Source organism: Copadichromis virginalis, linkage group LG12 (assembly GCF_057382275.1).
Source record: "Copadichromis virginalis isolate Kocher_CV1m ecotype Utaka linkage group LG12, C_Virginalis_male_GT1.1, whole genome shotgun sequence".
Taxonomy (NCBI): domain Eukaryota; kingdom Metazoa; phylum Chordata; class Actinopteri; order Cichliformes; family Cichlidae; genus Copadichromis; species Copadichromis virginalis.
The window spans coordinates 19447723-19474887 of NC_140629.1; the positions used below are offsets into that span (position 1 = coordinate 19447723).

The 27165-nt window shown below is 41.7% G+C and overlaps 1 protein-coding gene across 9 annotated transcripts in view; it reads left to right on the forward strand.

The window, feature by feature from the left end:
• Positions 1-1517: 1517 nt before the first annotated feature.
• mef2cb (myocyte enhancer factor 2cb) overlaps positions 1518-27165 on the forward strand; it is a 68847-nt gene continuing 43199 nt past the window's right edge. For 7 of the 9 annotated variants that reach the window (XM_085475175.1, XM_085475179.1, XM_085475178.1 and 4 more), the window contains exons 1-2: positions 1518-1808; positions 8882-9021. The gene's annotated coding sequence lies outside the window, so the exon portion shown is untranslated. Of the gene's footprint in view, positions 1809-8881; positions 9022-10716; positions 11257-27165 lie in introns of those variants that run through there. The other 2 variants (XM_085475176.1, XM_085475177.1) reach the window with 2 other exon arrangements.

The following is a 27165-nucleotide window of genomic DNA, read 5'->3' on the forward strand; positions in this document are numbered from 1 at the left end:
AAAATTAAAACTGTCTCATTAGGACAAGATACACATGTAAGGGTTTTGTGATTGTGCTACAGCTTTACTGGTACTTGTGCTCCTTTCTTACCATTTTTCTCCACACTCATAATCAGACAACCAGGATTTGGTCATCTGTAGTGCACTCTATTGATATTTGGGGGGGTGTACTAAGGGGAAGTCTTTAACCAAAATACACAATAATACAATACAGCACGGTCATATCATCTTCGATCAAGACACTGAATCCCTCATAGAGGTAGGTCACAATTAAATGAGCTCCCCCCAACAACCCGCTCCCCACCCAATTCCCTTCAAAAAAGATTAGTGAATTCCTGCTCATGATGTCACTGCAAATGTACCGATGTATAGGTACCCTGGATTGGATTGGTGTACAGGTAGTCATGGTGACAGAAAAACTTCCCCAGATAAACAGATTAGTTGATTATCTGTGCCCAGAAACATGAAAACAATACAACTAGATCAATACAAACCATATTTCACTGTCAGGAGTGTGAACACCTATCATCCAGGGAACACCACTGTTTTATCTCGTGTCTCAGTGGATCCACTCTTTTGGATGTATTCTGGGAAAATACCAATCTATAGTACTCATCTTTCCTTTGTGCCATCAGTCTCCACATTAGCAAATTGGTTGACTTAAGAGGGATATATAAAACACTAATTTAGGTGTATTGTTCTGTCATTATCTACATTAGATTTTGGCATCAGGTATGAGAGCGTGACTGGAAAATTTGTGATAAAATTACAATTACCCCTGTGCCACCCCCGCAAAACTCAGCTAATGTACAAACAGTCACAGGGGATGTTATGATTTAAGCTTGTTGATTCCTACACCCTACTGAATGTATCATTTAGAAGGGAAAATGGCTTACAGTCTGGATGCCAGCGGCTTTGGGAAATTCAGAAGTTTTCTTTTGGATGAAGATGTATGATTTTTATCAGGTAGCAATGAAAAGGAGAAACATTTCCTGAGTAATATGTTTCTTTTAAAAAAAAAACAAGACTGTAGGTGGATTTTAGTCATAGATAAACTCAGCTAAATGAGCTTATAATTACGAAATTATAGGTGTATACCACTGCACCTGGTATTTTGACATTGGACAAGATGCTATCAATGCTGACAAATCCCTTCCAGTGGCTCATTTATTTGCACAATTACACAGATTGGTTATGCAAAGAGTAGGAGTATTTGTTATGTAAAGTTATACTGTATATGTATATATACGCATACTTTTAAGAAAGATTAAAAGAGGATATTGAAAGTTTGTGTGCAGCAGAACTGTGGATATGTGAAGGGGCAAAAAGGGGAGTCTTTTTTTGCCACTGTGGAGGTGGCAGCATTCTTGGTAGGGCTTATATGCCAGTGCTGACAAAGGTCTGGGGCATGTGTATGCATCAGGGGAAATGGGGGGTGGGGGGTGACACTGATCCCTCAGAAGGCTATATTTACCCAAGAGTGATAGGGGCAGGTGGATTCAGCTGGGATAGAGGGGTAGGGGTGGTAGAGATGGTTGGAAAGAACCGGACCTGGTTTCAGTTCAGTCAGAGACCGGGGGCAAACAGACAACCCAAATTGGGGGTTCTATTCAAAGCCAGCTGGTCTGGCTTTATTACATGCAGGACATCTATTTAAGGTCATTTGTGGCCTTTTGTTTTCTTTTTATCCATTATCACGTTTGTTTGTTTTTTTCTCTTTTTCAACTTTTTTTTACCTGTTTGATTCAGTCGGGCCTCAGCTGGTGCTGGAGGGTGTAGCTTCCTGGAGAAGCAGAGAAAAGGCACGGGTGAGTTTATAAATTACACCTATTCCACTTTTTTTTCCACCCTCTAGTCTGAATCTCATTCTCTTAGTGGAAAACCTGTCTCTGTCAGAACTTCAAACACTTTGCACAGCAGGTCATGACATGTTTAACAGATTAAGCCATAATTTGGATATCTGAGCTGCACAATTTAAACCATTCTGAAATTTATTTTGCAGCCGCATTGCCTAATTGTTTCATTATAGCTTCGCAGGATTTAGTGAATGATGTCTTTGTCATGTAACCCAACACAGAAGTGCCTATACCAGTATGAACAAGGCTAGAATATCTACTTAACTGCTGTTTACATTTAGATTTCCCTGCTCCTGAAAAAGTAGAAAGACACCAAAAAAAAAAAAAAAAAAGAGAAAAAATCTCAAACAGTGTTGTAGGAGGAGCGAGGTCCCAGCTGGTGCCAATCACCTCTGTTGAGCACTTGGGGAATAGCTGATTGAGGCTCCTGGAAGTGCGTGTGTGTGTGTTTAGTTTTAGGAGTGTACATTTTTATGTCTCCAAGGCAAGAAAAATGGTTAAAGTCAGTAAAGTGGAACTTTATATTGTGCTGTTTCCAGTTTCTAATTCTTCACAGTCAGTTTAGGTTACTTGTACCGTTATGGGTAATTGCTCAGAACATCTCATTGCACGATCTGGAATTATCAGTGAAAGAAAGAGCGTGGCCTTAAAGTGTTGTTTGCTTTAGAAATGACTCATTCCCTCAAGGTGGCTGCACTAGATGCAAATACATACTTCAGATGAAACGTGTGTTTCCCATTTTGGTGTCTAAGGAAGACATACTGGACAAACTTTTGATTGACAGAAAGGGGACTATTCGTCACCAGGGGATGTAAGAATATGTCATTTGTCCCAAACTGCGTAAAAGGCTTTTATTTTTTAAGTTTGTTTCCACATTAGATTTAAATTTGTTGATGCTTATAAATTTCATATCTTTAAATTTGAAGTTCAGGGTATTTTAGACTATTTATTAAAATCGTTACTAAGTCAACTGTTGACACAGACAGTGGATATAAAACTTTATTATACTCCTACTTGAAAATGAAAACAGTTTTATTTTTCATTTTTAATATACATCTAAACTTGAGAAGTACACATGCACACATGTCATATTATTCACCCAAAAAGCAGAACAGTAGAAACTTTGACCCAGTTTACAGGAACAGTGCAGTCCTTACTTTACTGCTTCTCTGCCCCTGAATTCCATGGCTTTGATGGTCAGCGGAGTTGAGGAAACGCACTGTTTTCTTTCTCCGTAGGGTGGTGAGCGCTCTTGTACAGTTGCCTCTCTGCCTTTGAAACTCACCTCATCCTGTCTTTCCACCTTCCAAGTCAGCTATTGGTTTCATTGTTGCTTCCAGTTTTTTGTTTTGTTTTGTTTGTTTTTTATGTTGTATGAATAGTAAGTAAATTATAATTATTAATACATTTTTAACTTAAATGGTAATGTCTCAAATGTGAATGTCAAAGTTTGGTCAGTGATAATACGAGCACAAATTTTCCCTAAAAATGTAGCTTTTAGTTTCAGTGTTTCACTTTGTCTGGTGTTAAGTGGAAGGTAATTCAATGCAGATATGCATTTTGTGGTTTCCACTGTGTCACAGTGTCTTTGTATAAATTAGAGGGAACGTTAAGATACACTGTAGAAGTAATTTGCTGATTTGCTGTTACTGTGTAGCTGCTGCTGACAGAAAGCATTGGTAGTATTTAGTTTCCATGGTTATTTTGTGGCACCACTGATCCAGATGCTCCCGAGTTACTGAAACTATGTTACTGTAGAAAGTGCATTTCATTTTTAAAACAAATTAGAACTGAACCAAGACCAATTACACATATGGGAGTGATTTCAATTGTGATGCATGAAGTACCTTGGTTCTGTAATGGCTTACAGTAACAGCGTAGTAATTCTGCTCTTATTTTTTTCCTTTTCATTCCCCTTTTTATTATCTTTATTATTTAATTTTGGAAGACTTCCAGCAGCGGTCCATCCTTCTGTTTAAAAACTCTGTTTCCTTCTAACCCCCTGAGCACTGTCAAGGCCAGAAAACAGTATGACGCTCCGCCGCCATGATACAATGCTTGTGTGCCGGGGCCGCCTAAATCTACAAAACACGAGCGCTGGCGCTAGGCAGCTCTTTTGATCTGCAGCTAATCTCAGTTGCCTGCCTCTCCTCTGATCATGTCTGAATAAGAATGAGTTGGGGGTGATCCTGGAGGCACAAAGAGCTTTAGACATCACCGCTTGTCTGCCAAGCTCTACTGTGTAACACAGGTCTGCGCCGATGGTCGGCCTCGCTCTCATACATCTGAGCTGGGAAATCCTCGTTTAGATACGCAACGTATTCCATTCTAGTTGCTTTTCTTCGCAGTGAGACACTATCAGCTGCTTGGTGAGAGTGTGGGAGAAGTTGCAGAGCCATGCTGAATGATTGTTAATTGTCAAGAGAATTGGCTGAGGTCAACAGCTGCAGGAGGGACTTTTGCTGTGTAATAGTTATTATGGGAAATCAAAACAAAGCTAACTGCAGACTTTTGTGCTATAGTTGGATGCATTGCAGCTGGTTTTTGTTATTCAGGAAGTGTAAGTGCAACTTTTTACAAACGATCATCTTTATATTACTCTTTATATTGTAATATTCTGTTAAAAATAATGTAACTTTACTTATTCTTCAGTATTAAAAACTGCTTTTATTGCTCAGCATGTAACTATATTGCTTCTGCTGCCTCTAATTAAACCACCAATGCCAGTGACCCGTATTAATGCTTTCTGATTTGCCTCCTTTGTCAGCAGAACAAGTTTTGCCAGTTCCTTTCTAAAATGCGCTTATGTTTAGGGAGCGATCATGGATGTGGTTTAAAGAAACCATAGTTGATGGTTAAATAAGAAAGAAACAGCTGTCTCCCATCACATGTTACGCTCAATATTATTTACAAATACATAACAAAGCCAAACTTCAGCTGTAATTTAAGTCTGCATTTCTTCTTTGACATGTTGATCATGGCACTTTGCTCAGACATGGGCTCTGTTCCACTGCCGCACATTTAACACTAATAATGTTGTTTCAGAAACAGCTTTTGCACCACTTCAGGAAACACCGGTGGGCACCCCTTGAACTGAGACATAAAAAAAAAGTATCACTGGCATCTCTCTTTTATAGGCACAATTAGAGAAAGGGCAGCAAGAACAATGGAATAACTGTGCCTTTGTTGGAGCAGTTCATAGGGAATTACTTTCCAACCATTCAAAATGAGGAAAAATCATTAGCAGAAAGTGAGTTTCTTTTCCCTCCCTCTCGCGAAGCAATCTGCTGGAGACAAAGAGAACTTTGAGCCCTTGATATACAGACAGTAAGCGTGGCAGTTAAGCACAAAGAAGACACGGGGAGAGGAGGAGGTGGGAGAGAAAAAACCACCAGGGATTAGAATAATGAAGGAAGTAAATTAAAAACAATTAAAATATTTGTGGGATAGCGGTTAGAGATATTTAATATTTGTTTTGTTTTTTTTAATACTTGGCTAAAATGCCTAAACAGACGACCGTGTTGAAGTAGTTTAGGGTAAAAAGTTGGTTAAACTTTGGGGCACAGAGAACCCCTCCAGTGAACCCCTGTGCTAAACTTCTCCATTCCCCTAAGAAGGGTGCAGACCTCCCCTGCAGGCAGCACACTTAATTGCAGTGCCTGTACACTGTGTTGTTCATATATAGCAGATGGCACACACTGATGGCACCTGTCACATTAATGATATATGTGACATTAAAGCATTTTGATTGTAAATAAAATAAGCAGGCAGTCAATTTGCAGGTATCAAGGCTGAATAATCCCCTCTGTAGTCGACGTGAGCTATTTTTATTTTCTTCCCAATGTGATCATCTTATTGAAATTGTTTATTATCATCCATTCGACAGGTGGCACGGTTAGTTCTTCGAATTAAATATGTGGAAGACGTGCTTGCTTTGTGGTCTGTGTCTCTGCGTGTCGAAAAGCCCACGTAGATGCAATATAACAAAGCGAAGAAGCAACAGGTCTGATTAACAGCGCGCCCAGCATCGCTGTGTCTCAGTGTGCCAGTGCAGTCACAGACAGGACCATGGAGCTTTTCCTGTGATGTAACCAGAGAATCAAGAAGAACAAAGGGAGAATTTGTTGTTCAGCTTGTGCCTCATCCATAATGCAGGAAAGGTGTACAGACAGAATAGTGTTGGTTAAACGCAACACATGCAAATCACCCGAGCTGTCCCTGACTGACACTGCTTGTTAAGGGCTTGTTATATAGCCATTGCAGTTTTGGATGATAGATATTATTAAAGATGTAGCCACATGGTAGAAAAAAAAATGTGTTATTAAAATTAAAACCGTATACAGTTTCACTGAAATATATCAGGTCACTTCTCTTGTTATTTATTACATTTCAAGATATAACAAGTAAAACTACAGGATGTAGAAATATTTGACACAACAGTTTTTAAAAATCTGTTTTCTTGTAAAGTGATACAATAGTGACCTAAAGTTATGATGTAGATGAAATGAATATATGATATGTGTATCTTGATCAAGTCTTTTTACATTTGCATACAACTGATTCTTGCAGAGGCAAAATACCTCGAGGCATGAGTGCCAAGTTAAGGCAGAACTGCGTCGCTGCTTTCTTTCAGAAATAAAATGAACAAGGAGATATTGCCTAATAGCTGAATTGCATGTTCACATATAAAAAAAAAAAAAAACATTCGTAAGTGCAAATAAATACTTCCTCATGGTTATATGACTCTCTTTGTTTTATATATATTATAACAAGGAGAAATATGATTTCAGTTAATTAAACCTGATTTTCTAACCTTTGCTCCCTTAATTATAAAGTACTGTAGTACAATTCCTTCGACTATAATTACTGATGATATTGCCCTGTGAGTTTCATTATAATACTTATTAATAAGGAGCTTCAAATTATTTATAATACCACGCTTTAGATGACTTACCCAAAGACCAAACACAGATCAGCGGGGGAATGTCTCTCATTTTCTAAAGCAGGTGTGTTTTTCCTGAGAACAGAGCCCAGATGTTGAGGCTGAGTGAGAACTGTATGGCTTAGATACTAGGAGTTCAAATGAACAAAGAATGAATGACGTTATAGTTTAATAATTGTATAAAATAACGGACCATGTTATGGATTCCTCGATATTTGTGCTCTTGAATGTATACTGTCACATTACATACACATAACACGTGCAAATGATTCACAATTATGAATAACGTTTTAATTATTATACAGTTTTTTGGGGTTTTTTTTCCAAATTTCTTTAATCAATTTAGGTTTGCCCTAACCCTAACTATAATGATACATAATATGTGATGCATTTCAATAAGGCTGAATAAGAATAATAAAAAAAATATTTTTTTTAAATAAATATGCATTGAATTTTTAGCATTATATACCAAGTCAAAAAATGTTACTGTGATTGCCCTTGAAACACCCATAAGACATCTCCACCTGCAAAAGGGAGATCTGTGGATTCCCAGCTGAGCATGTGAGTTAAATTGGCCTGCAGGTCTTTCTGTGCTTTCTGTGAAGCCTTTGGTCGTCACATCATGTAGCATCAATCTATTGTCAAAAAAACAAACGTGTCTAAAATTCATTAGGGAACGAGTGCAGGAAGAGAAAGCGGTAAATACCAAATAAAGCTGCAAGCATCTTCAGACATATCCGACATACAACAAATACTCTGCGTGTTTCGTAGTGCTTCTGTAATCGCTGGCTAATTCTCAGGAGCAGTGAGGCAGAGCGCTTGACAACATCATCTACTGTGACAGGCAGATTGTGTTTTCACGTGAGCATGATCGACAACAGATTGCACTGAGCCCGGGCTGTTCTTGTTTGCCCTGGAAATGTGTTTGTGTTTATCTTTTGCTTGAGAGAGGCATTTCTTTCTTTCTCCCTCTGCTACCAAAAACAAACGGGCGTGCGCGCACACATACATTTTTAGGCAAGCTGTTCTGCACGTGTGCGTTCGGTGCGTGCGTGTGACACATGCTGTGAAGTGGCTGCCAGGAGAGGCTTAAGAAACAATCCAACCAAGATCAATATCAGCAAACCGCACTTATATGTTTGACTTAAGATCCAGTCGCAGTTTCCCCTGTTTCACTTTTTATGCACAGCCGAAGCCAAACCTCACGAAACTGAATTTACCCGAAAGCCTAAAGAGTGTGTTTATGCACACTGTGACATATTTTGAAATTACATAATTGTTTGGCAAACTCTTAAACTGATTTTTTTTCCTCCACCAGGCTTTGATGAGACTGTCAACCCACACTCCAACACACTCTCAAACACACTCCTCAGAACACAAGTTCAGGATTCATGTAGGAGGGAGGGACAATGGCTAATGAGTAGGTCTGGGAAAGTTTCAGATGGCAAGAAACTAATAATTTCGCTCATTTTGATTAATGAGAAAATAGTTTGTCTTAAGATAACACAAATGCCAAAACATATAATATTTAACTTACGACGCGCTCTGCTTATTTGCACACAGTCATTGTGTAACTAACTCTAAATTTATCAGTTTTAATAGCACAATGTGGCACACCTTCAGCTCTGCAATGTGGATTAATATCAGCCTGGTTATAATGCTGTATATAATACATATAGATATAGATATTTAGCCTTAGCCCTGTGCTCAGTAGTCTCAAGAGCAAAATATACAGCAGGTCTTCCCTATTTTGCATTAAATGTATGAGAACTGAGGGAGGCTGTTAGTATGGTTTCACCATAGGTTTATCCCCGTAGACAAGTCAGTCATTTATGAATAAGCATGAGCCAGTGTTTGCCTCATTTAATGATTTTTCACCATTCAAATGTATTCCACATCCCCCCATTTTTTTCCTCTGTTTCACATGGCTATCATACACACACACACACACGTTACACAGATGTTAACATAGATCTTTGCACACTATGTGCAAGTGCCTACTCTTACACAGAAGCAGTAAGCACTTCACTGGCAGGTTCACTCTTCTTCTCACCGTGCCTGCCTACTTTGCTTCTCCTCTCAGGTGCTAACCAAATGACGACCTCAAGCACTGGGAACACTGAAAGGACCTCTTCAGTGAGCTTCTCGCAAACAGCATAGAAAGCTACAAGAGGGAGGGCACGAACAGAAGAAGAAGAAGAAGTAGAAGGAACACTGCATGTGGTATGTACAACCACATAAGCACCCACAGCTATCCATATATTTTGGAGACTTACTGCAACTGTCAGGTGCGAGCACCAGAAGAAGTCTGAAAGGAGGAAATCATGTCTGTTGAAACTGTGACTCTGTGAACTCGCCGTTTCATACATGCTGACATGTAACGCCGTTGATATCTGCCGTGTCGCGTTTATGAACTTGCTGTGTCCAACAGCGCCTTATTGATTAGTATGGAGGTCTAGGGACCAGAGGAAATGCTATTAAAGATTAAAGGGTCAGGTGATGTGAAGGTGGCATTCAGAGTCATCAGACACCAGCGACTTCAGTTACAGGCTGTAATGTTCACCCGTCAAGCAGATTAGCCAGCTTGATTTATTTATTACTTGATGTCTTACCATTTCCTACCGTCACTGACTGAATAACTGATTGACTGGGTGGCTGACTGCTTGCATAGCTTATGCGTCGTAGGTGAACTTCAAAAGGGAAGATTATGGAGTCACTCGGCGTCTATTTACACAACACGCAGTCTGTATTGCTTTTACAGTGCAAAGCTAATAAAGAGAAAGGGGTTTGCTGTTTAACTGTATATAGACCACAAGTGTTCTTTGGGGGGTTTTTTTTGGTTTGTTAAAATATCAGGATGGAAGAAACTTTTGGAAGCCTGTGATAATGTTTTCCCTTTTTCAATGTTAAATTGATATAAAGTCAACAATGGGGCCTAACGGTGTATTGTAGCGTAACAAGCTCCATTCAGGGCAGCCATTAAAAATCCTAAAACCGTGATACGGCACCCATATAATGTGAGTATAATAGAACTCTGGTATTATGAGGCCTATCTGGTATACATCTCTGTACAGAGAGCCAGTGCACTGCCTGTCTGTGTCTTATCTGAAGTGGCAAACTTGCTGTTCTAATTGTTATCTTCACACTAATAGAGTGGATGTTTTGAAATCATTTGGTTGGACGGATAAAGGCTTGGCAATTCCCCAATGCTTACTGTCTCTGTCAGGGCTTATCTGTAGGAGATAGCTGGGTCCCTAAGAATGATTGGCGGGGTGCAGCATGTGCAAAAGTGTTGCAGCGTCTGAGAAAGGAGGCAGAGCAGACATCCAAGGAATTGTTGAGAATTAGAAAATGGCATTATTCGGGAGTTGCTAAAGTTGCTCCTACTTTTCCAGCGAAATCGCATTGTGGGAAGAATCATGTCATTTAATGTGATAATTAATCTTAAACTCTTATTGTTAAAATAATGAGTGATGTTGGATCATCTGTGAGTGTGTGTTTGTAGAAAATGGTGTCTTTTTTGAAGTATTTCTAAAAAAAAACAAAAAACTAAAGGTGCTGAAACACGCTGAAGTGTTTTGCTTCTTGCTACGACAGACTTAAGTTTTGGTGTACTTGGCATCTGATGTGACTCGCATGAAACAATTGGCTGGAAACTTAACCTGCCTGAGCGAAACACATCGCATGCTGTCGCCTGCAGACCTCGGGGTGCTCTCCGTGACATCATTAGTTAAAGAACACATGCCCCATCTTCATCCTCCTCCTCCTCCTCCTCTAGCGGTCCTCTCTCAGCACTAATTGTGTCCACTCCGTCGGGCCTGGCGCGATAATAAAGCGTTAAGAGCCTTGCCTCGTTTATTAAAGTGGAGTTGGGAAATGTGAGACCGCCCCCTTTCAGGAGTTTTTTTTTTTAAAAAAAGAAAAGGGGTAGAGAGGAAAAAATCGATTATTTCTTCACGCAGGAGAGCAGAAGGTTTAGGGAAAGACTTGGTCGGGATTGTGGGGAGGAACAGAAACAGCTTCGCAACATCACTATTAAGCTTCAGACGTCCAGTACTAATACCGGCACCACCTCCAACACAGCCGCTCCACCGAGTCCCTCGCCGCTCACCGGTACTACGCACTAGCAGACCAGACGGTGCGTCCTCAGCGCCTCCTGAGCGAGCTCTGTCGGATCAGAGAGAGAGAGAGAGAGAGAGGAGAGAGAGAGAGAGAGAGAGGGGGGTAGTTTTCTCTGACATTATAGGGACTCATACCACGTATTGTAGGTTACTTTTTTTTCCTCTCGGCGCCGTCCTCCTGCTTAGTTGCGCTCCTGGATTTTAAGTGCGTCTCGGCGAACTCCGTCCCCCATCAAGCAGCGGCTCCAACCTTCCTGTCAAACGGCCGGACCAAACACCCGGCGGACCGCTTGTTGTAGCCTTCTCTCGCTTCACTCGGGACAAGATTTCAGATAAAGTAAGTACCGCACTTGCACCACTTGGCACTCACTGGCAAACACCTCACTCCATCGTATGGTTCTTAAAAAAATTATTATTTATTTTATTTGAAATGTTCCGTAAGGGGAAACTTGAGGGTCTAGTTTGATGCGCGTTGTCTCCCCTGACAAAGTACAGCAACTGCGTGTATTGATTTGTTGTGACCCCCTTTCGACTCGTGCCGGTAACAGCAATGTAATATAGTTACCGAGCGACATCAAATCACTGGTTATGGTGTATTAGGAGATCCGTGTGGTGATTTTAGGTGTCACTGCTGTGTCGACCTTGTGCAGCTTTCTCGCGTCCACATGCAGGCGCACAGTCCAGAAGCCAATGAACAGGCTGGTCACATTAACACTATACTTTATGCCCTCTTTTTGCGCCTTTGGGCAGGGTGGCATATGAAAAGTTACATTTGGGTTGTAAAATGTAGCGTTCAGTCTACCTCAAACAAAATTACAAAGGCAAAAGGAGATGCACAAGTTTTTACATCTCAGATTTCCATCAAAGCAACAGATTAGGGAAACAGTGATCCTAGTTTGTGGATATTCTTTGCGCACGAAATAAACGTTCTAAACTGAGGTGAACTGATGGCAATTATGCCGTGCTAAACTTTAAACCGGTATATTATGTAGGAAGCTTTGATAATTATTAAATAAATAGCTAATCATATCATCGCTGCAATACAGGGGAAAACATTCTTTTACACTTATTTGGATGTAAATTTATGTAGATGAGCGACACGGCGGACTGTGCTGTAAATCAGTGTTTTACAGGAGGTTTGGCTGTTCAGGCTCAACTATAATTTCTTCTCTGTGCCTTTGTGACTGAGACTGACTTATTACAAGAGACCAAGTATGATTAAATTCATATTGCGAGTTTGGTTAAGCCTCACGTTGCTCAACTAAACCTGTTGCGATGAGAGGAAAAATCACGAGGCTACAATTAACTTGTGGCAACTTTTCTCAGGTTTCAGCTTTGGAGCTAAAAATGGATTCTTTGTTTTACACTTAAAGTGTACGGACACGAGGCCCACCATGTAATGTGCAGAGAAACTCGGGCTTGCAGTGACATTTAAAATTACTATTATACATTTCATTTTCATTTAGATAGATTTTGGGATTGAGTTGGCTGTGGACAAAAAAACGTATGCCAAATGTGGGGATAAACGTTTATCTCTTTACTTATATTGAGCTGAATTAGTTCTTAAGCTGAAACACAGTTTTGTCTGTGAAATAAATTATATAAAAAAGTAAGAAATGAACAGGGCTTTAATGTAGTGATAACTGCTTGAAATTAAATATAATTAATGTAACTTTTAGAGAATATTTTGAGATTCATTAAACTATTAAATTAATTTTAAAATAACAGCTATGTAAATGAGGTATTTTAAGGCACTTACAGAATGGTAAAAGTGTTTCTGTGTGTAGCTGTATACCAGCTTATTTAATGTGTGCGTTTAAAACACACTGCGTACCGCTTGACTGCATTTCTCAGTTCACTTTCAGGAAAAAAAGAGAGATGCTCCGTGTTTTAAGACGTATGTAATTTTTAAGATTTTTAAGAACTTCTGAAGGGAACGTGGTGTCCAGTTGTCCAGTAACCCTTTATTAAACTTTTATGTGAACTTTTTAGTCTTAAAAAAGTCAGAGTGCATTCATTTATATTTTTTTTAGAAAACAACATCATAAGTGTGGCTTTCCTTTTCTGACTATCGTCAATGAAGTTGTTCTGTGTGGCCTGTCTGGCCTGTTGCTCTCTTGGGATTTAGCGATAGGTTAATCCGCTCAGAGGAAGGTGAGCACTTGCATGTGGACCCACGATTACACACTGAGAAGTCTGTCAGCCAAGCTCTGTAATCTAAGAGACCCTCTACACACACACACGGACACACACGGACACACACACACACACACACACACGGACACTTGTATGCAGTCGTGCGCAAACACACACAGGTGCACAAAAGCATGTTCTGTCTCCTTTCTCTCTCTCGCTCTCTCTCTCCCTCCTTACACACACACTTTTACACACATGCATCAACACCCACACTATTTGGCCTGCGCTGCTTTTGTTTCTCTTATTCTCTTAAGACCTCTCCATCTTGACAAATCATTTGGGATTTTAGGCGCTGATTCACAAAACCAACAGCGACAACACACTCTTACCCTTCTCACAGAGAGGGATTAGAAGGTCACGTGTCTCTGTGATTGGCCAGGGCATTGAGCCGATTGTCAGGGCACTTTGCTGTACGCCAGGGGCTCAGTAAAGCTTTAGTTAAGTGAAGGAAGGGAACACATTGTATGCCACGGTCAGGGTAATTCCATGTGTTTTCAAGGCACTGCAACAAAATCAGCATAATTAGCAAATATTTGTCATTTGAAATGCCTAATATATTGCTTATAAATGTGTAATTTAACACCCATAAATTAGTTTTACTGGTGGTAACTTCTATTCCTGCTACCAAGTTTCCATCTTCAGGGGGGAAAAAGGTGTAAACTATACCACTGTGGTCCCTGATCTCTGCTCACATAGACATTTAATACTGTACAAGAGGCACATTTCAAAGATCCCCACCTTATAGAAAACCAGATCTATGAAAACATTTTTCCTTAATGGAGACAACCAATGTATTTATGTTTAAGCAAACAGTTTAAAAGCCCCTTTAGCTGTGCTTTAAAGTTTTTGTTTTTTTTCACTAATGGCTTCAAATATTTTGGAAGAAGTTTGCAGAGTTTACTCAGTTAAACATCAGTAAAACATTCATTTGCAGATTGCCGGTTGGCAAGATCGTGAGGTAGATATTGAAGAACTCTTAAGTGGACTTCATGCCCTTTGGCTCAAATGAGAGGCTGATATAAGACTCAGATGTAGACATTTGTATTTGCCTCACATGCAATGCTTCATAACGTAAGAAAGCGTCTTAAAATGCTGCGAGACGACCTTGTGTATCCCGCATGTGAAAACGTTTAATTGGTTTAGCAGCATATGTAACGCAATAAAGTGCAGGCTGTGTGTGTAGTAAAATTTGCCTCGCATAAATAACAGAAATATTAAGGCATTTGTTGAGAAAACAATTCTTCTTGCCAATTTCTAAGCAGATGAAAATGCTTATGTTTTATAATAACTTAAAGGCTTCTTGCATTCCTGTTTATTGCACATGGCAGGTGTTCTCTAGTTGCTGCATGGGAGGAATAGTCTCCTTTTTTTCTCTTTTTTTCTTTCTTTTTTTTTCTCTTTTCATACGTTTTATAGTAGCAGTGAAATACGCAGGGCTCAACCTCACCATGTGTTTATTTACTCGTCTTCAGCAGATCTCGCTTTCATTGTCCTAACTGTTGTGCGTGTTAGAAATGTTTATCCAAATGCATCTTTGCCTTAGGAGCACTGTCTGTGTATCTTCTCATAAGAGCTGCAATTACTCATAAAACTTACCACACGCACACGCACACACACACACACACACACACACAAAAATCAAAAAGTAAATAATGCAGTCCTTGAATGGTTTTTTGGTGGATTGAATGCATATATTTGAATATGTCCTGGTTTTTGCATAATGATGCAAAGTATTCTTCTGTCTCTATCTAGTAATTAGCAGTGACGTTCAGCAACTTTCTCTGTATGCTGTAAGTGGATGGGGGTGTGTGGGGTTTGTTCACTGGGGTGTTAAAGATCACAGAGGAATATATCAGCCTTTGATGTTTAATTGTATTGTAAAACACACTTTAGAATATTTCTGCATAAAGTAGACTTCTGGCTGTGCTGTGCTTTGTGCTTGCTGTTTCTTTTGTGTGTTTGTCTGTCAGTGTGTGCTGTGTGTCTGGGAGTTGTGTGTGTGTGTGTGCGTTTTCAACTTTGCGTCTTGTCTCTGTGTATTCGTGCGCTGGAATCTTTGTGCTTTTGTGTGCGTACGTGTTTTTTGTTTTTTTCCCTTCGTCTGAGTTTTGTGAGGTTGTTGCTGGTGTATATTCAAATGAAAATGCTTGTTTTTCTTTTTCTCCTTTATTCTCACACTGAAGAGGGTAGGATTTGATGTCTGCGATGATGGAGCAGTCTGGAAAACAGTGTCAGTGTGAGGGCTGAAAAGGCAAACTGAGAAGACAGATGCACATGAAAACAGAGAGAGATACGCGCGCAGAGAGAACGCAGATGGAAATTTATTTGAGCAGAGGTTAGTTAAGAGCACGCCGACAAAGTGTTCGGCCTCCGCTCAGGTAACCCTCCGTTAAGATGTCGATGCGTTCGTGATGTCATGTTTAACACAGTGATCTAGATGAACAGGATGTCCTGCCCTTCTTCATCCTGTTTCCTGTTTCCTGCCTGGCCTGTTGGCCATTATTACGGCAGCAGCCTGCTGGGTGGTCTGTGCTCGGCAGTGCTGACCGCACAATCATATCATCAGCTGCAGCCCACCTAAAGAGACACCCAAAACACCTCACCATACTTGAGGCCTGCTGTCTGAAATATTTGGACAGGGAGAGAGAAAGAGAGAGAGGCCCGGGAGGCGAGAAGGCTGGAGGAGTGCAGGAGCAGAGGAGTCTGAATGATAAGACAAAGAGAAACATTTAGAGTAGAGCAGAGTTTGGGTTTCTTTGTCCAAACATGAGATCATTCCAATTAGGTTGAAAGCCTCCAACATCAAGACTTAAATGTTCAAATGAGAGTTAAATAAGAGTTTTCAGGCTTATAAACTGGCACATTAACTTCCCAAGACTTACCCAACTTTCAATCCTGAGAGAATTTTTCTTCTTCTTTTCCTGCACAGTGCAGACAGTTTTAGGGGTAACGCAAACATGACATCTGTAATGCTGACTTGAACCGTTACGTGGCGAAACCAGAATTTATCTGACAGATTTTTTAGAAGCCAGTTTGTCAGAGAAGTGTTTCCTGTCTGTTTATGGAAATGTAGCAGCCAAAGGCATTTTCTTTGATTAAACCCTGCTCCTGACCCGTAAATAGTTAGGAGCAACTTCTTACGCCCTAATATTATTTCAGAGAGAGATGCCCCCACCCGCCTTCACCATATTCCTTTGGTGTGGGACGCATTTGGAATCCACCCAATGCCAAGAAAAAAAAAAGAAAAAAGGAAAAAAAAAAGAAGGTGTAGGGATGGGGAGAGTGAGGAAAAAAAATGTAGAAATGTTTTCCAGTCGCTGTAATTTATCTTTGTCACAACTGCAACATAGCCGAGTCATTGTGCAACAGAGTCCTGTGAGACGCACAGAGGTAGCTCTGTGCCTTGGCCTCACACAAGCTCGCATCCATCTGAAACCCCCTGCTCGCTCGGCTGCCACAATCCGCGCCGCTGCCGCCACCGCTCCCCATCCGCGCTGCCGCTGAGCGTCACGTCGCGATCGGATATTTATAACAGATCTTGTGTTCACACCGAATTCAGAGGAATTAGGACTTGAATTCTACCCCGTCAGGCTTTTTATGTGAAGTTGCTGTTTTTTTTTTCCAATACTACAACGCAACAGTAAATATCCAATAATAGATGGCACGACTGATACGTCTGTCTCTCTTTTTGTGCTCCAAGGAAGAATATCGCAGACTTTTTTCAAATTTTGTGCTTGTTTTTCACCACAGCTTTAGAAATCTGGACAACCTGTGTAAAATAAGGAGATCCTCTGTGTCGTTGAAAATGCTGTTAACACTTTCTAAGTTGGGGAATAAATTAAAAAAAATAAGAATCCATGCTCTCAGTGCTCTCCCTTTTCTGCAGAGCACACTGCTTAACCAGCCGGTGTCCTGCCAAAGCCCACACCAGTGTTTCTTTCCACTGTCATCTGTGCCATTCCCACACCAAAGGCCAGCCTATGAAATAATGTGCAACACGGGACTGTTTCGAAAACGTAGTTTACTCAGCTGACCAAAGAATTAAGGAGAAAGCGGGACAAAGAAATGCAGAAAAAGCTGAACAATAATAAAAGTGTTTAAACTTTTTCAGCTAATGTGCATCTGAAGTCAAACTTAATAAGACACTATAGCACACAGTAGGAAAGGCCCTGGAGGCGGTGAAGAGTGAAACAGCGTAGACCTCACGCACTCTTTTCTCTCTCTCTCTTTCTCTGTCTTCTTCTTTTTTCAGCCCGGTTCCTTCTGCACTGTGATGTATGGCTTTTTCCTACAGTGGCTCTTCCAAAGTGCAGCTCGTGATGTCATTAATTTTATTCATACTTTATGGATGCTCTGTCTGGAAAAAATGAGAGAAAACGAAGAGGGCCGATGTGAGAAGAGAGGGAAGAAGATAGAGGGAAAGAGAGAGAGAGGCCTGGAGAGGCAAAGTGAGAGAGAGAGAGAGAAAGAGAGAGAGATGTGAAGAAGATGGCATTGCGGAAGGAGATTTTCAGTGCAGTTGCATGTATAATGAATGAGGGGGCACTTTGTTTGAAACTCCAGCCCGGCGCTTCACTTCAAGGTTTGCTGGGCAGAGTGAGGCCTTGTGCTCTCACACCAGCCACTCTCTTTATCTTGCCAATAGATGCTTTCACCTGCCACTGTGGTTCGACCCAGTGGAAAAACAAATAACCTTGGTGTGTGTGTGTGTGTGTGTATATAAGAACAACACAGAGAGAGAGCGAGAGAGCAGTGACAATGGAACAAGGGGTTGGGTGGAAAGGGTGAGGAGCGGGCGAGAGAGGAAAGAGGTGAGTTTGTATAACTGCAATGACAGCCAGACGATACTGAGGAGAATACTGGCACTTTGCCCGCACTTCCTAAATAGTGCTCTCTACAGAAATAGCTCAGCCTTGATATTGACTTTTGTCTGTTGTGTATGTGCGGATGTGCACATCTGTGTATGCTCAATAGCAGGACATATAGTTTCATTGTCAGGTGAAAACCTTTTTCACTTCTTATCTGTTGTTGTTTGTTGGCGGTGTGCGTGGATACTTTTCTGTTTCTCATATTCGCGCGCGCGTGTGCGTTAACGTGTGCGAGTGAGGGATCTTTATTTGCTTTTATTGTCATGGGCCAAAATGGCCTCTGTTTTATTTTTGGCCCATCTCCGGACTCGTGGTTTTAAAAATAGCTGAGGAAGTGCGGGGGATACCTGCCGTGGCTCCAGCCTCCCCACAGCAGAGTCCCAGTTCCTCCACGTCACATCCATCCACCGCCGGCCCACTCCAGGCTATGACAGAGCAGCCCCTCTGGGGCCCGTGCAAACAGGATTGGACTCAGAATGAGGGTGTGAGAAAATCAGCCTCTGGAGTAAAGCGCAGAAAGGGCTCGCAGTTTAGTGCGAGAAGTCTTAGCTGACACTGTCAGATTTTGTAACGTACAGATTAGAAACCCTACAAGCTAATTCCCCTTTTTTTCTTTTCAAATGTAGTCGAGAGTAAAGATTTTAAGGGGAGTGTGTGAGAACTGGGTTTTTCCACAGTTAGTTCATGTGTGGAAGGGCACTGGCTGGCTTGCTCTCTTATCTGTCATCTGAATGCCGAGTTGTCTTGTTGATTTCATTTCTATGTCTTGCCTATGGGGCCTAACTTTGAGTCTGATCCTCACTCCCTTCTCATTGTACTCTCAATTTCTTATGGAATCATTCGACTGCAGATTTGCGAAGGCAACGAGAGCATTTAATAAATAGGGTTAGCTATAGGAGCAGAACTGGATGTTATTTAGATTTTACCATTTGACATTCATTTATTGTTTTCAAAGATTCACATTTTCCAGGGTCAAACTCATTTTTACTGTCTCACTTCTGTGGGTGGATGACTACATTTATTTTTGATTAATTCGGGTATTCTTTACAGGGCATCGTGCTCCTCAAGCCCATATCTAATTGTTTGCTTTTGAAACGACATTATTATCCCGAGATGCTCTTTCATCTGTAATTCTTTTAAACACGAGTGTCATCACTGCTACACTCTAACCCAAGATATTGTTCACCCTTTAAATGAGTGACACTCTGCATCTTGGCCCCTCATAATAGGGACCCCATAATCATATTATAAGTGGGACAAAAAAAGAGAGAGGGAGAAATCTTTAAAAAGCTCCACTGCCCTTGGTTGACTGTCTCTTTACACAGCGAATGAGAAATCTTTTTTTTTTCCCGAATGCGCTTTCACCCACCCCCCACCCCCACCCCTTTCTCTGTGAAGAGAATTGTGCTGCCTGTTATTAATGTGCTTTTGACAGCTTAATTTGATAAGCGGGGTACTTGTTAAAGAAACCTTGGATTGTTCTCACAGCAAGAACGTGTTTTTTTTTTTTTCCCCTCCCATGTTCTTCAAAATGGTGCCGCACAATCTGTCGATGACCCAGTTCTGAGAGATGGTCGAAAACAAGGAAGAGCGATGCAAAATCCACAGGGAGAAGAACGGAGAGAAGGCGAGAGGGTAGCAGGAGACAGAGAGAGAGAGAGAGGGAGAAAGGATACTATAACTAAGAAAGGCACTTGTGGGAAGTTAACTTAAATGATTTTCTTTCTTCTCTTACCCTCTCGCTCTTCCTCCTCCTGCACCGACCAAGCAACCTACCTTCTTGGGCTCCACTTCCCTGTAGCCTAATCAGAAAAGGAACGCTGGGAACGATGACGGGGATTAGCCTCCACTACTCGCCAGTTCCCCTTGGTTAAATACACGTGTAATGAGTTGTTTATTTGGGATAATGCACAGTAGGTGCTGCAGAAGGCCAGAACTGCCCTCGCCTCCCTCCTCCGCCGCTTACGTGCACGCACGCGGGCCCGCAGCAGATAATACATACATATAGTGAACATATAGCCCAGCCAGTTATGCAGAAATATAGACGCAGCATATGTGGTGTGAACACTGACGTGTCCAGGTATGTGCTCATACATACATTCACACACTCAATCCTCCTACAAACACACCCTCCTACTCAGATTCCCACACACAGCTGTGATGCAGGTCACTCGCTGTGGCAAGTTGTACAGAGGGAGAAAAATGGGCAGTTGCAGTTAAAGGGTTCATCTAAGTGTGTGTGTGTATCTGTGTGTGCTTTCTTGTGCATGTTCTCAGGCCTTCATTGGGTCATAAGGCTGGGGGATTTTTCTCAGGGCAGAGAAGGAGTGGAGGGGTGGAGGGTGGGTGGAATTGAATGATATGAGAAAAAAAAAATCAAGGGAAAAACCTTAAGAAGGAAAAAGGGGCATGTCGTGCCCGTTGGTCTGTGCATGCATGTGTCCAGCGCTCTTGAGGGCGTGCACAGCAGAATATGTGTGTATGTACGTGAAGTGGAAAAAGCTGTTGCCTTGCGGAGGGGACGTGCTCTGCTATCATTAGCGGAGGGGGTGAGGGGCAGGGGTAGGGTGGGAGGGGGACATGCGAGGTTATGTGAACGGTGCAGCTGTGCTCACAGCAGAGGGATTTGAGTGCAGGGAGTGGGTGGAGGGGTGGGGGTGGTGGTTTCTCCAGGCGGCCAGGTCCTTCACTGATCCACCAGCTCGCGAAGCCGATGAGAGGAGAAAAATTCAACCAAGAAACAAGCCCAGCAAAGCAAAACACAAACCCGCCTCTGCCCCTCTGTTCACTGTCCCTCCATCCCACACTCCTCTGCTCCTCCGCTCCGCCACTTTAGCCCATTATTTCCCCAAATAGGAAAAATAAATAAATAACGACTGATGGTCGATGGCAAGGATAAGAGTGCAAAAGAGAGAAAGAAGAGAGGGGGGGAGCAAGTCACGATTTATATAGAATGCCTGTTCTGCTTTTCTGCCATCCGTTTATGCATTTTCATTTCCGATTTTCAATTGAAAAACGAGATAATAATGATGAAGATGATGATGATAAAAAATAATTTATAATTAAATGTTCTCAAGTAACTATACAAGGAGTAAAGAATTGTTTTCTGTCTTTTTTTTATTCAGGGGATTTCCCCAACAACTTAACATTCAAATTTGTTTAAAGCTAACTCCACACTTCTCTTCCTTTCCCCGGTGGAAAACGAAAAGACAAAAAACAAAAAAAACTTGAAGCCCACGTAGAGAAAAAGATGGCGACGCAGACGACGACCCAAACTCGCTTGTCAAGACGTGTGATCAGTCGCCGCAGAGAGCGAGACAAGGCAGAGGTGGCTGAAAGACGACAGAACACAGAATGGCATCAGCGCGCGCTGCTAATGCATTCAGCATGCCACCGTATCCAACAACAAGGCAGAATATCACACAGCTCACTTCACAAGACATCCCCACAACAACAACAACAACAGACGCATAAACGCGCGTGCGCTTGCCGAGGCGCAGTCATGCAGCCGCACACAGGCATTCACACATGCATAAATATCGGCGCGCTGCACGTTTTAAAACCAACCATGAGGAACAAGAATTTGAAAGCAAACAAACAAGTCAGAATGTAAGCAACTGGTATGAGACTTTGTGACAGAAAAAGAAGAAAAAAGTATAAATGAAATAACAGCTTTCGTTTCATGGGAAGACAAAGAGTTAAAAAGGACAAAAAAAAATTCCTGGCAGAATCTAGCGTAAGTGTGAGCTACGTCAAAGACAATGGTGAGCGCTGAGCTAAAAATAGAGTGTGGTCAAACGGCAGTGGCGCTTTGGCGGGAGTGGTCAGCTCTGTGTGATAGAGCGGCCTTCGCAGTCGGCCACATATTGAGAGCAGAGGCACTCTGCCAAAGCTTGTAGATTCACAGCAGTAATTTAATATTTGTTTGTCTCTATTATTTCATTCTTCCCCTTTCTCCTTGTCCCTCTCTCTCGCTCTTGCTTATGAGGGTTAAGTAACAGTATGCTTTATCAGATTACTGGGTCTGAGGTCTCTTTCAAACCTCACTTTGCCATCTTGATGTTGTGCAGCTGTGCAGACTCTTTAATCACACGCTATCTTTTTTCACTCACCCTCTCCTCCCTTCTCCTAGTCCTCCCTCCTCCCTTAACATATGTTAATTGGCTGCTTTCTGTGACAAATTACGAGCGCTCACTTTGATGAGGTCGGTTTGTGATGGTGCTGGGAGTGGAGTACAGTGGAACAGCCAGACCCTCACCAGTTCCCCCTTAACCACTCCAAAAAGGAGCGCGGCACCCAGCCGATGACTAATGAGAGGCTTGGACTGGGTCTGGCCTGGCTCGAGCCTTGGTGGGGCCACTCCCCTAAACAGAGGCTGATCTGTAGGTACCGTATGCCGCCACACGCCCTCCACACTCCATACAACCTTTTGCCTCATGCACCCCACCGCCACCACCCTTCCCCTGGGAACTGTAACGCTCTGTGAGAGCAGAAGAGTTCAGGCTGTGTGGTGGAAAAGACTCGCGTTACGCAGTTGTGCGCGTTACACGTTATATATATGTATGTATTGTTTTTCTTTTCTTTATGAGACTGGACACATTTTCAGTGCTTTGTTTCACTTTTGCGTTTACGGCTGTCTTTACGTTCGAGGCTTAAAACAAAAGCCCAGTAGTAGCATAAATTATAGATGCGGCACATACAGCTTGTGTCTCAGGTTTACATTGAGCAGCATGTGTGTGTGCATGTGTGTGTGTGTGTCTGTGGTGAAAAGGCAGTGCCTGGAAACATTAAACCAGCCATGCTTAAACAAACACTTACAATGGAACAATCTCTGTTTAATGATGCTCAGCATCAACAGGGAAACAATGCTCACCAATAATCAGCACAATCAGCTTGCGGTAACAAAAAGAAAGAAAGAAAGAAAAAAAATGACATCATCCAAGTAGTGTGTTCTGTATTCTTTTTTTTGTGTGTGTGTTCTTAAGTGTTGTTAGTGGTAGGGTGTAATAATGTGGCTGTCTCCTGCCAGTCTGTCATGCAGTTTCGTGTTCTCGGTCTCTTTTTCTACCTCTGTCTCTCATTCTTACTCACTCTTTTTCTCCCTACTTTATGATCTAGGTTACTTGGTTTCCTAGCAGAGCACAGGGACCGGAGGAAGAGAAAAAGAAAAAAGAAAAACAGAAGGTCGAATCTATGAAGGACATGCTTGTTGAAGTGTGCAACCTTCTACTTCTCTGCAAATTACCCACACACTGTGCATAGAGTCAAAGCGGAGCTGTGGCTCCCATTTCAGCTCCGCAAGGCTGTGACCATGACATGTAACGCTGCTGGGAGCATCGCAGCTACGGGAGAGGTGCCGATGTACCGTCAGCTCCGGCGCTCGTTCGTCGCGGAGGACAAAAATATAATCGTTTTATATAATGGTATCGTTGTGGACTCTAAATTTGCTGATGAAGCGAGAAAAGGAAAAATAGTAAATTCCACAGCTTCCTCATAGGTCTGCCTGTCTGTACATGCTGACTTAGTTCCAACAACCTCAAAAAGGGAAATTGTTCTATTTATCTCTTCCCATCAACAAAATGCAAAAGAGATAACAGCCCATAAGCGACTTCTCATTTCCATAGCTACCAAACTGAAGCACACACACACACACACACACACACACACACATATATATATATATATATATATATATATATGTACACACAAACAAACTGGGTGACAGTATGAAGTTGGTGAACAAAACTGCACTCGGCCCCTTGCAGTTGCGTGAGGGTTAGCCATGTTAGCATTAGCCTGAAGGCCTTAATTGAGGCCAGGAGGGAGCATTTAATAATTGCTGTCACAAGATCAAATTTAATTCTCCTCTCTTCACAGCCACCACTGCTGTAGGGTAGAGTGAAACAAATTGTCATCAGAGATTTCTAAATGAACAAAGCTTTTAATTAGGGTGATTAGAATACTGTGGCATAGAGGAAGACTAAAGGGTGGGGGGTGTGATGAAATCATCAGTGGATTGTCTTCACCGTGATGTGTGGCTTTGATACAGTGTGGGGTGAAGAGTTGGGGCACGCGACTGCTATGGGAAGTTGTCTGTATCTTATAAGTCAGCAACTCGTGTCGCCCTAGAAATTATATCCTATTGGAGCAAATTCTTTTACCGCTTTCAGTGTGGAGCGAATTAAATCTAGCTGTTCAAGAACTGTATTTTTTTATGAGTGCTGCAAGAGCTCCTAACCGGCGCTGACATTTTTTCTGTTCAACCAGATCGATACGTTTTGCTAGTATCTAAAAATACACATAAAAAATTATTAATGTAATATTTCCTCAATTAAAAGAGGATGCTCTATTTAAAGCCGTGCCTCTGTGTCTGCTGAGCGGGCACCGCCGCAGACAGGAACAAAGGCCGAACCCAGAATGTTGGCCGGCCGTCTCTCACCTTAATCTTGTTGCATGTTCACAATAAAAGCCTCAGTTAAACAAAGTAAATAAATAATAGGTTGTTTCTATTAAAAGAACTTTTAATTTGAAATGGCTGCATGATGTGTTTAAAATTAAGCTGGCTGCTCTGTGTCGTATACAGTTCAGCTACAGCTGTTGTGTGAGTGTTTTAGGTCCCTTGGTTGATGACCGTCTCTGTGTTGGTAGAGATAAGCGAGTGCCAAGTACTCAATTGTTTTTCTGAGTTTTATCCAGAATGAGTCACTGTCCTCTAACAGACTGGTGAAGTAACTTTAACGTAGTCAAGGGAAACGAAGGTTTGTCTCATTAACAAGCCTGCTTCAGACAAAGACCTGTTACATTCTGCGGCTGAGATAAATAAAGGAACCGGGTTAACTTTCAAATCTTTACTGACATGTCCAGCCAAACAGACACTATTTCTTTCTTATGATTAGGGGCAAAATTTTCTTCAAAATGTATTCACTATTAGAAATTACTTGTATATATAAACCTCAATCCTAGGAGACAGGGTTGGAGTAAGCATAGCCCCTACAGTAATGAGGCCTTAGCTTCAGTTTGAAACCTCTTGACTCAAAACACACATACACACAGTTTCTGCCCTTCTCCCCTCCCCTCCGACTGGAGAACATTGCTAACATCCCGAGACATTGTCATACTCGGCAGAGTACATAATTGGGTGAATATGTCAGTGCTTTGTGTTCTTAGTGACAGGACTCCCGGCTGTTCCTGTGGGGGGCTGGGTGTGCTCACTAAAGGGTTTCTACTGCAATTTTGTTACATTTGGCTTATTGTTCATTATGGTTTTACTTGTATTCTTCTAAATCCAGATAAGCATGTAACTCCTTATCCGTGCACGCAGACCTTGTCCTGTGACAGTGTGGTCATTTAAGCACGTGTGTGCATTAATTTTCTGTTCCTGTACCTTTAGTGTCAGCAGTTGGTCGCACCTGGGTCCTTCGGTAAACGTGGAAACATGCGAGTTGAGACAGTGGTTAATGCTGACTGAAGGGCGAGAGAGGGGGAGAGAGAGATGAAGAAGAAGTGAAAGAAACTGTGGTGGTGATGATAAAGTGAAACCTAGTGAAGTTATTTGTGTTTAAACATCAGATGTGTGTATCGCCACAATCAGCACCACTTCCATATTCAAAACCATTTTGATACCTCTAATTTCAGCCTCTCACACTGTACACTGATCTGTCGGGTACTTTGTCACCTCTTTTAAGCTAATCTTTCTTTTTTTTAAATATATAACTTCTATCTATGCATTATGCTTTAATTCAGCCATTGTCACTTCTTATGCTCGAGCCACGGAAAGACTGAATGTACGAAATGGTGATTCACTCCAGTCTTTCCGGGGCCTCTCCAAAATGTGGCTTGCCTATGCTTCTGCTTTTTCTTCTCTTCTCCTTTTTTCACTGATACCATTTTTTCCAGCTTGGTTCAAGAGTATGTTTGTGGCGAGCCGCGGTCCTCAAAATGTATTTATATATCTCTGATGTTCGTAAGTCACAGTCACAAAAAACAAAAAGCTGCTGAGAATTGAGCCACAACAGCCAGTCCATCTCCCTGTTGCTGTCGAGCTAGCTTTACCTAGCTTTAGTGTGGGCCTGTTTGCTCATCTACCTTTGGCCTAGCAGCTGCTGCTTACAGCCCTTGGCCTCCTTTCAAACAGAGGGGTTGACGCATCGTGTCAAATCATTTTGTCCTTGGGGCAGGCAGCATTAGGTTATGGAAAGATGGCTCTCACCTGTCTCCGTACTGGCTCTGACGGATGGCTACCTATCTGCGTTGCAGCTCTGATGGCCCAAGGCCTGCATTTCCTGGTGCTGAGTGAGACGTACAGCTGCCCAAACGAAGGGCAGACCTCTGTACACTGTCGCCTCCATTTCTATTCACTCATCATATCAATGTGATACTTTAAAATTTTAGAAAAATGCAAAAGTGATTATATAGACACATTACTTGTGGGAGCGTCCGTAAACGCTTTCACAATTAAACATGTCTGTAAGCTTTCTTGTAGTTTACACGAAAAACAGACACATCATCATTTATGCATTAGTCCTCCAATTTACATTCACTCTCTAAATTATTTTATAATCCTAATGCCTTAATTTAATTTGAAAATGTTTGGCAAAGTTTGCTGCTGTGATGAAAGCCACAGCAAAGTAAACAGAATGAATAAAGAAGAAGAATGACGTTCACCGCATCAAGGTACTTTTCTTCATGGGGATATTTTGACACTCCCCTCACAGGTATGCATTTATCACAAAAGATGCTCAGATGTGTTCAAAAGTAAAAAATAAAAAAAAAGTTTAGGGGGGTGTGCAACCAAGAACAACTAAAAATGCACTCATAACAAACCTGACAAATTCTTTTGTTCAAAAATGTTGAAACCAGTGAGTGTTTTCGTCTGATGCGTCACAGAAAGATTATGATTTCAACATTTATTTTTTTGCCTTTTGCTTTGATTCATGAGTTCCTGCATAACCCCCCACCCTACCCCGCCCCCACACTCCTTCAAAATATGTCATAGCCTTACAAAACCAAGAGACACGTTTTGAGGAACTAGAAGTAACTGAGGCCTGAAGTATTTCGTATTGAGAAAAACATGGTTTCTGTTCATTTGTCCTCTGGAAATGAGAGGGGAGCGTAGCAGTTGAGTTTTGAACCCTAATTCTTACCCTGCGATTTGGGGAAGGAAAGACCTTCAGCACCTTTGA